Source organism: Gadus chalcogrammus, chromosome 12, assembly GCF_026213295.1.
Source record: "Gadus chalcogrammus isolate NIFS_2021 chromosome 12, NIFS_Gcha_1.0, whole genome shotgun sequence".
NCBI classification, from domain to species: domain Eukaryota; kingdom Metazoa; phylum Chordata; class Actinopteri; order Gadiformes; family Gadidae; genus Gadus; species Gadus chalcogrammus.
Window position 1 is genome coordinate 11,705,492 of NC_079423.1, and position 9,182 is coordinate 11,714,673.

The 9,182-nt window shown below is 44.6% G+C and overlaps 14 non-coding genes across 14 annotated transcripts; all 14 read left to right on the forward strand.

Moving 5' to 3' along the window:
• Positions 1-45: 45 nt before the first annotated feature.
• On the forward strand, positions 46-164 carry LOC130399101 (5S ribosomal RNA). The gene has a single exon (XR_008901632.1). It is a non-coding gene; the product is annotated as a 5S ribosomal RNA (ribosomal RNA).
• A 519-nt stretch (positions 165-683) lies between these two features.
• Positions 684-802, forward strand: LOC130399103 (5S ribosomal RNA). The gene has a single exon (XR_008901634.1). It is a non-coding gene; the product is annotated as a 5S ribosomal RNA (ribosomal RNA).
• A 529-nt stretch (positions 803-1,331) lies between these two features.
• LOC130399104 (5S ribosomal RNA) lies at positions 1,332-1,450 on the forward strand. The gene has a single exon (XR_008901636.1). It is a non-coding gene; the product is annotated as a 5S ribosomal RNA (ribosomal RNA).
• A 529-nt stretch (positions 1,451-1,979) lies between these two features.
• Positions 1,980-2,098, forward strand: LOC130399106 (5S ribosomal RNA). Its single transcript, XR_008901637.1, has one exon. It is a non-coding gene; the product is annotated as a 5S ribosomal RNA (ribosomal RNA).
• Positions 2,099-2,627: 529 nt separating this feature from the next.
• LOC130399107 (5S ribosomal RNA) lies at positions 2,628-2,746 on the forward strand. The gene has a single exon (XR_008901638.1). It is a non-coding gene; the product is annotated as a 5S ribosomal RNA (ribosomal RNA).
• Positions 2,747-3,275: 529 nt separating this feature from the next.
• LOC130399108 (5S ribosomal RNA) lies at positions 3,276-3,394 on the forward strand. The gene has a single exon (XR_008901639.1). It is a non-coding gene; the product is annotated as a 5S ribosomal RNA (ribosomal RNA).
• A 529-nt stretch (positions 3,395-3,923) lies between these two features.
• LOC130399109 (5S ribosomal RNA) lies at positions 3,924-4,042 on the forward strand. Its single transcript, XR_008901640.1, has one exon. It is a non-coding gene; the product is annotated as a 5S ribosomal RNA (ribosomal RNA).
• A 529-nt stretch (positions 4,043-4,571) lies between these two features.
• On the forward strand, positions 4,572-4,690 carry LOC130399110 (5S ribosomal RNA). The gene has a single exon (XR_008901641.1). It is a non-coding gene; the product is annotated as a 5S ribosomal RNA (ribosomal RNA).
• Positions 4,691-5,219: 529 nt separating this feature from the next.
• LOC130399111 (5S ribosomal RNA) lies at positions 5,220-5,338 on the forward strand. The gene has a single exon (XR_008901642.1). It is a non-coding gene; the product is annotated as a 5S ribosomal RNA (ribosomal RNA).
• Positions 5,339-5,867: 529 nt separating this feature from the next.
• Positions 5,868-5,986, forward strand: LOC130399112 (5S ribosomal RNA). The gene has a single exon (XR_008901643.1). It is a non-coding gene; the product is annotated as a 5S ribosomal RNA (ribosomal RNA).
• A 529-nt stretch (positions 5,987-6,515) lies between these two features.
• LOC130399113 (5S ribosomal RNA) lies at positions 6,516-6,634 on the forward strand. Its single transcript, XR_008901644.1, has one exon. It is a non-coding gene; the product is annotated as a 5S ribosomal RNA (ribosomal RNA).
• A 529-nt stretch (positions 6,635-7,163) lies between these two features.
• On the forward strand, positions 7,164-7,282 carry LOC130399115 (5S ribosomal RNA). Its single transcript, XR_008901646.1, has one exon. It is a non-coding gene; the product is annotated as a 5S ribosomal RNA (ribosomal RNA).
• A 529-nt stretch (positions 7,283-7,811) lies between these two features.
• LOC130399116 (5S ribosomal RNA) lies at positions 7,812-7,930 on the forward strand. Its single transcript, XR_008901647.1, has one exon. It is a non-coding gene; the product is annotated as a 5S ribosomal RNA (ribosomal RNA).
• A 529-nt stretch (positions 7,931-8,459) lies between these two features.
• LOC130399117 (5S ribosomal RNA) lies at positions 8,460-8,578 on the forward strand. The gene has a single exon (XR_008901648.1). It is a non-coding gene; the product is annotated as a 5S ribosomal RNA (ribosomal RNA).
• Positions 8,579-9,182: the final 604 nt, after the last annotated feature.

Consider the following 9,182-nt stretch of genomic DNA (forward strand, 5'->3'; position numbering starts at 1 on the left):
CTTATGTGCTACTGTATAAAACCTGGTTTTGCGCCTGCACTAATTGCTTACGGCCATACCACCCTGAACACGCCCGATCTCGTCTGATCTCGGAAGCTAAGCAGGGTCGGGCCTGGTTAGTACTTGGATGGGAGACCGCCTGGGAATACCAGGTGCTGTAAGCTTTTTCTTTTTCAACTCGAGCTCATTGACTCCGTGGCGTACCGTGACCTGATGTTTACTGCCAACCGCTTTGGAGGATTTAAGCAACATACAAAAACTGACAACGTCTCTCAAAACTATTTTTGTGAAACATGAGGACAGTATAGTGATACTGCCAGCAGGGAGCACCAGAGAGCTGAACCGACAGTTGTACATTTCTTAAACTTTCACCAACACAAACACGCACGCTCACTTCAGATCATGGGAGGACGTCAAAAAATCACCACCCATTCTCTGACACTTTAACCGTTAACCTTGGTTCAAACATTTAACATCACACGCACACGCAGTGTATTTCAGATAATTAATGAATTCAGATGTCACAATGATCGTTTACATGGATAAGGAGTCCTACTGAATCAATTACTGCCGTTTATATCTAACTAATGATTGTTTTTGTAAAAGTGTAACGTCGAGCCTCAGCAGCTTTCTCACTCCTTATGTGCTACTGTATAAAACCTGGTTTTGCGCCTGCACTAATTGCTTACGGCCATACCACCCTGAACACGCCCGATCTCGTCTGATCTCGGAAGCTAAGCAGGGTCGGGCCTGGTTAGTACTTGGATGGGAGACCGCCTGGGAATACCAGGTGCTGTAAGCTTTTTCTTTTTCAACTCGAGCTCATTGCCTCCGTGGCCTACCGTGGCGTACCGTGACCTGATGTTTACTGCCAACCGCTTTGGAGGATTTAAGCAACATACAAAAACTGACAACGTCTCTCAAAACTATTTTTGTGAAACATGAGGACAGTATAGTGATACTGCCAGCAGGGAGCACCAGAGAGCTGAACCGACAGTTGTACATTTCTTAAACTTTCACCAACACAAACACGCACGCTCACTTCAGATCATGGGAGGACGTCAAAAAATCACCACCCATTCTCTGACACTTTAACCGTTAACCTTGGTTCAAACATTTAACATCACACGCACACGCAGTGTATTTCAGATAATTAATGAATTCAGATGTCACAATGATCGTTTACATGGATAAGGAGTCCTACTGAATCAATTACTGCCGTTTATATCTAACTAATGATTGTTTTTGTAAAAGTGTAACGTCGAGCCTCAGCAGCTTTCTCACTCCTTATGTGCTACTGTATAAAACCTGGTTTTGCGCCTGCACTAATTGCTTACGGCCATACCACCCTGAACACGCCCGATCTCGTCTGATCTCGGAAGCTAAGCAGGGTCGGGCCTGGTTAGTACTTGGATGGGAGACCGCCTGGGAATACCAGGTGCTGTAAGCTTTTTCTTTTTCAACTCGAGCTCATTGCCTCCGTGGCCTACCGTGGCGTACCGTGACCTGATGTTTACTGCCAACCGCTTTGGAGGATTTAAGCAACATACAAAAACTGACAACGTCTCTCAAAACTATTTTTGTGAAACATGAGGACAGTATAGTGATACTGCCAGCAGGGAGCACCAGAGAGCTGAACCGACAGTTGTACATTTCTTAAACTTTCACCAACACAAACACGCACGCTCACTTCAGATCATGGGAGGACGTCAAAAAATCACCACCCATTCTCTGACACTTTAACCGTTAACCTTGGTTCAAACATTTAACATCACACGCACACGCAGTGTATTTCAGATAATTAATGAATTCAGATGTCACAATGATCGTTTACATGGATAAGGAGTCCTACTGAATCAATTACTGCCGTTTATATCTAACTAATGATTGTTTTTGTAAAAGTGTAACGTCGAGCCTCAGCAGCTTTCTCACTCCTTATGTGCTACTGTATAAAACCTGGTTTTGCGCCTGCACTAATTGCTTACGGCCATACCACCCTGAACACGCCCGATCTCGTCTGATCTCGGAAGCTAAGCAGGGTCGGGCCTGGTTAGTACTTGGATGGGAGACCGCCTGGGAATACCAGGTGCTGTAAGCTTTTTCTTTTTCAACTCGAGCTCATTGACTCCGTGGCCTACCGTGGCGTACCGTGACCTGATGTTTACTGCCAACCGCTTTGGAGGATTTAAGCAACATACAAAAACTGACAACGTCTCTCAAAACTATTTTTGTGAAACATGAGGACAGTATAGTGATACTGCCAGCAGGGAGCACCAGAGAGCTGAACCGACAGTTGTACATTTCTTAAACTTTCACCAACACAAACACGCACGCTCACTTCAGATCATGGGAGGACGTCAAAAAATCACCACCCATTCTCTGACACTTTAACCGTTAACCTTGGTTCAAACATTTAACATCACACGCACACGCAGTGTATTTCAGATAATTAATGAATTCAGATGTCACAATGATCGTTTACATGGATAAGGAGTCCTACTGAATCAATTACTGCCGTTTATATCTAACTAATGATTGTTTTTGTAAAAGTGTAACGTCGAGCCTCAGCAGCTTTCTCACTCCTTATGTGCTACTGTATAAAACCTGGTTTTGCGCCTGCACTAATTGCTTACGGCCATACCACCCTGAACACGCCCGATCTCGTCTGATCTCGGAAGCTAAGCAGGGTCGGGCCTGGTTAGTACTTGGATGGGAGACCGCCTGGGAATACCAGGTGCTGTAAGCTTTTTCTTTTTCAACTCGAGCTCATTGACTCCGTGGCCTACCGTGGCGTACCGTGACCTGATGTTTACTGCCAACCGCTTTGGAGGATTTAAGCAACATACAAAAACTGACAACGTCTCTCAAAACTATTTTTGTGAAACATGAGGACAGTATAGTGATACTGCCAGCAGGGAGCACCAGAGAGCTGAACCGACAGTTGTACATTTCTTAAACTTTCACCAACACAAACACGCACGCTCACTTCAGATCATGGGAGGACGTCAAAAAATCACCACCCATTCTCTGACACTTTAACCGTTAACCTTGGTTCAAACATTTAACATCACACGCACACGCAGTGTATTTCAGATAATTAATGAATTCAGATGTCACAATGATCGTTTACATGGATAAGGAGTCCTACTGAATCAATTACTGCCGTTTATATCTAACTAATGATTGTTTTTGTAAAAGTGTAACGTCGAGCCTCAGCAGCTTTCTCACTCCTTATGTGCTACTGTATAAAACCTGGTTTTGCGCCTGCACTAATTGCTTACGGCCATACCACCCTGAACACGCCCGATCTCGTCTGATCTCGGAAGCTAAGCAGGGTCGGGCCTGGTTAGTACTTGGATGGGAGACCGCCTGGGAATACCAGGTGCTGTAAGCTTTTTCTTTTTCAACTCGAGCTCATTGCCTCCGTGGCCTACCGTGGCGTACCGTGACCTGATGTTTACTGCCAACCGCTTTGGAGGATTTAAGCAACATACAAAAACTGACAACGTCTCTCAAAACTATTTTTGTGAAACATGAGGACAGTATAGTGATACTGCCAGCAGGGAGCACCAGAGAGCTGAACCGACAGTTGTACATTTCTTAAACTTTCACCAACACAAACACGCACGCTCACTTCAGATCATGGGAGGACGTCAAAAAATCACCACCCATTCTCTGACACTTTAACCGTTAACCTTGGTTCAAACATTTAACATCACACGCACACGCAGTGTATTTCAGATAATTAATGAATTCAGATGTCACAATGATCGTTTACATGGATAAGGAGTCCTACTGAATCAATTACTGCCGTTTATATCTAACTAATGATTGTTTTTGTAAAAGTGTAACGTCGAGCCTCAGCAGCTTTCTCACTCCTTATGTGCTACTGTATAAAACCTGGTTTTGCGCCTGCACTAATTGCTTACGGCCATACCACCCTGAACACGCCCGATCTCGTCTGATCTCGGAAGCTAAGCAGGGTCGGGCCTGGTTAGTACTTGGATGGGAGACCGCCTGGGAATACCAGGTGCTGTAAGCTTTTTCTTTTTCAACTCGAGCTCATTGACTCCGTGGCCTACCGTGGCGTACCGTGACCTGATGTTTACTGCCAACCGCTTTGGAGGATTTAAGCAACATACAAAAACTGACAACGTCTCTCAAAACTATTTTTGTGAAACATGAGGACAGTATAGTGATACTGCCAGCAGGGAGCACCAGAGAGCTGAACCGACAGTTGTACATTTCTTAAACTTTCACCAACACAAACACGCACGCTCACTTCAGATCATGGGAGGACGTCAAAAAATCACCACCCATTCTCTGACACTTTAACCGTTAACCTTGGTTCAAACATTTAACATCACACGCACACGCAGTGTATTTCAGATAATTAATGAATTCAGATGTCACAATGATCGTTTACATGGATAAGGAGTCCTACTGAATCAATTACTGCCGTTTATATCTAACTAATGATTGTTTTTGTAAAAGTGTAACGTCGAGCCTCAGCAGCTTTCTCACTCCTTATGTGCTACTGTATAAAACCTGGTTTTGCGCCTGCACTAATTGCTTACGGCCATACCACCCTGAACACGCCCGATCTCGTCTGATCTCGGAAGCTAAGCAGGGTCGGGCCTGGTTAGTACTTGGATGGGAGACCGCCTGGGAATACCAGGTGCTGTAAGCTTTTTCTTTTTCAACTCGAGCTCATTGACTCCGTGGCCTACCGTGGCGTACCGTGACCTGATGTTTACTGCCAACCGCTTTGGAGGATTTAAGCAACATACAAAAACTGACAACGTCTCTCAAAACTATTTTTGTGAAACATGAGGACAGTATAGTGATACTGCCAGCAGGGAGCACCAGAGAGCTGAACCGACAGTTGTACATTTCTTAAACTTTCACCAACACAAACACGCACGCTCACTTCAGATCATGGGAGGACGTCAAAAAATCACCACCCATTCTCTGACACTTTAACCGTTAACCTTGGTTCAAACATTTAACATCACACGCACACGCAGTGTATTTCAGATAATTAATGAATTCAGATGTCACAATGATCGTTTACATGGATAAGGAGTCCTACTGAATCAATTACTGCCGTTTATATCTAACTAATGATTGTTTTTGTAAGAGTGTAACGTCGAGCCTCAGCAGCTTTCTCACTCCTTATGTGCTACTGTATAAAACCTGGTTTTGCGCCTGCACTAATTGCTTACGGCCATACCACCCTGAACACGCCCGATCTCGTCTGATCTCGGAAGCTAAGCAGGGTCGGGCCTGGTTAGTACTTGGATGGGAGACCGCCTGGGAATACCAGGTGCTGTAAGCTTTTTCTTTTTCAACTCGAGCTCATTGACTCCGTGGCCTACCGTGGCGTACCGTGACCTGATGTTTACTGCCAACCGCTTTGGAGGATTTAAGCAACATACAAAAACTGACAACGTCTCTCAAAACTATTTTTGTGAAACATGAGGACAGTATAGTGATACTGCCAGCAGGGAGCACCAGAGAGCTGAACCGACAGTTGTACATTTCTTAAACTTTCACCAACACAAACACGCACGCTCACTTCAGATCATGGGAGGACGTCAAAAAATCACCACCCATTCTCTGACACTTTAACCGTTAACCTTGGTTCAAACATTTAACATCACACGCACACGCAGTGTATTTCAGATAATTAATGAATTCAGATGTCACAATGATCGTTTACATGGATAAGGAGTCCTACTGAATCAATTACTGCCGTTTATATCTAACTAATGATTGTTTTTGTAAAAGTGTAACGTCGAGCCTCAGCAGCTTTCTCACTCCTTATGTGCTACTGTATAAAACCTGGTTTTGCGCCTGCACTAATTGCTTACGGCCATACCACCCTGAACACGCCCGATCTCGTCTGATCTCGGAAGCTAAGCAGGGTCGGGCCTGGTTAGTACTTGGATGGGAGACCGCCTGGGAATACCAGGTGCTGTAAGCTTTTTCTTTTTCAACTCGAGCTCATTGACTCCGTGGCCTACCGTGGCGTACCGTGACCTGATGTTTACTGCCAACCGCTTTGGAGGATTTAAGCAACATACAAAAACTGACAACGTCTCTCAAAACTATTTTTGTGAAACATGAGGACAGTATAGTGATACTGCCAGCAGGGAGCACCAGAGAGCTGAACCGACAGTTGTACATTTCTTAAACTTTCACCAACACAAACACGCACGCTCACTTCAGATCATGGGAGGACGTCAAAAAATCACCACCCATTCTCTGACACTTTAACCGTTAACCTTGGTTCAAACATTTAACATCACACGCACACGCAGTGTATTTCAGATAATTAATGAATTCAGATGTCACAATGATCGTTTACATGGATAAGGAGTCCTACTGAATCAATTACTGCCGTTTATATCTAACTAATGATTGTTTTTGTAAAAGTGTAACGTCGAGCCTCAGCAGCTTTCTCACTCCTTATGTGCTACTGTATAAAACCTGGTTTTGCGCCTGCACTAATTGCTTACGGCCATACCACCCTGAACACGCCCGATCTCGTCTGATCTCGGAAGCTAAGCAGGGTCGGGCCTGGTTAGTACTTGGATGGGAGACCGCCTGGGAATACCAGGTGCTGTAAGCTTTTTCTTTTTCAACTCGAGCTCATTGACTCCGTGGCCTACCGTGGCGTACCGTGACCTGATGTTTACTGCCAACCGCTTTGGAGGATTTAAGCAACATACAAAAACTGACAACGTCTCTCAAAACTATTTTTGTGAAACATGAGGACAGTATAGTGATACTGCCAGCAGGGAGCACCAGAGAGCTGAACCGACAGTTGTACATTTCTTAAACTTTCACCAACACAAACACGCACGCTCACTTCAGATCATGGGAGGACGTCAAAAAATCACCACCCATTCTCTGACACTTTAACCGTTAACCTTGGTTCAAACATTTAACATCACACGCACACGCAGTGTATTTCAGATAATTAATGAATTCAGATGTCACAATGATCGTTTACATGGATAAGGAGTCCTACTGAATCAATTACTGCCGTTTATATCTAACTAATGATTGTTTTTGTAAAAGTGTAACGTCGAGCCTCAGCAGCTTTCTCACTCCTTATGTGCTACTGTATAAAACCTGGTTTTGCGCCTGCACTAATTGCTTACGGCCATACCACCCTGAACACGCCCGATCTCGTCTGATCTCGGAAGCTAAGCAGGGTCGGGCCTGGTTAGTACTTGGATGGGAGACCGCCTGGGAATACCAGGTGCTGTAAGCTTTTTCTTTTTCAACTCGAGCTCATTGACTCCGTGGCCTACCGTGGCGTACCGTGACCTGATGTTTACTGCCAACCGCTTTGGAGGATTTAAGCAACATACAAAAACTGACAACGTCTCTCAAAACTATTTTTGTGAAACATGAGGACAGTATAGTGATACTGCCAGCAGGGAGCACCAGAGAGCTGAACCGACAGTTGTACATTTCTTAAACTTTCACCAACACAAACACGCACGCTCACTTCAGATCATGGGAGGACGTCAAAAAATCACCACCCATTCTCTGACACTTTAACCGTTAACCTTGGTTCAAACATTTAACATCACACGCACACGCAGTGTATTTCAGATAATTAATGAATTCAGATGTCACAATGATCGTTTACATGGATAAGGAGTCCTACTGAATCAATTACTGCCGTTTATATCTAACTAATGATTGTTTTTGTAAGAGTGTAACGTCGAGCCTCAGCAGCTTTCTCACTCCTTATGTGCTACTGTATAAAACCTGGTTTTGCGCCTGCACTAATTGCTTACGGCCATACCACCCTGAACACGCCCGATCTCGTCTGATCTCGGAAGCTAAGCAGGGTCGGGCCTGGTTAGTACTTGGATGGGAGACCGCCTGGGAATACCAGGTGCTGTAAGCTTTTTCTTTTTCAACTCGAGCTCATTGACTCCGTGGCCTACCGTGGCGTACCGTGACCTGATGTTTACTGCCAACCGCTTTGGAGGATTTAAGCAACATACAAAAACTGACAACGTCTCTCAAAACTATTTTTGTGAAACATGAGGACAGTATAGTGATACTGCCAGCAGGGAGCACCAGAGAGCTGAACCGACAGTTGTACATTTCTTAAACTTTCACCAACACAAACACGCACGCTCACTTCAGATCATGGGAGGACGTCAAAAAATCACCACCCATTCTCTGACACTTTAACCGTTAACCTTGGTTCAAACATTTAACATCACACGCACACGCAGTGTATTTCAGATAATTAATGAATTCAGATGTCACAATGATCGTTTACATGGATAAGGAGTCCTACTGAATCAATTACTGCCGTTTATATCTAACTAATGATTGTTTTTGTAAAAGTGTAACGTCGAGCCTCAGCAGCTTTCTCACTCCTTATGTGCTACTGTATAAAACCTGGTTTTGCGCCTGCACTAATTGCTTACGGCCATACCACCCTGAACACGCCCGATCTCGTCTGATCTCGGAAGCTAAGCAGGGTCGGGCCTGGTTAGTACTTGGATGGGAGACCGCCTGGGAATACCAGGTGCTGTAAGCTTTTTCTTTTTCAACTCGAGCTCATTGACTCCGTGGCCTACCGTGGCGTACCGTGACCTGATGTTTACTGCCAACCGCTTTGGAGGATTTAAGCAACATACAAAAACTGACAACGTCTCTCAAAACTATTTTTGTGAAACATGAGGACAGTATAGTGATACTGCCAGCAGGGAGCACCAGAGAGCTGAACCGACAGTTGTACATTTCTTAAACTTTCACCAACACAAACACGCACGCTCACTTCAGATCATGGGAGGACGTCAAAAAATCACCACCCATTCTCTGACACTTTAACCGTTAACCTTGGTTCAAACATTTAACATCACACGCACACGCAGTGTATTTCAGATAATTAATGAATTCAGATGTCACAATGATCGTTTACATGGATAAGGAGTCCTACTGAATCAATTACTGCCGTTTATATCTAACTAATGATTGTTTTTGTAAAAGTGTAACGTCGAGCCTCAGCAGCTTTCTCACTCCTTATGTGCTACTGTATAAAACCTGGTTTTGCGCCTGCACTAATTGCTTACGGCCATACCACCCTGAACACGCCCGATCTCGTCTGATCTCGGAAGCTAAGCAGGGTCGGGCCTGGTTAG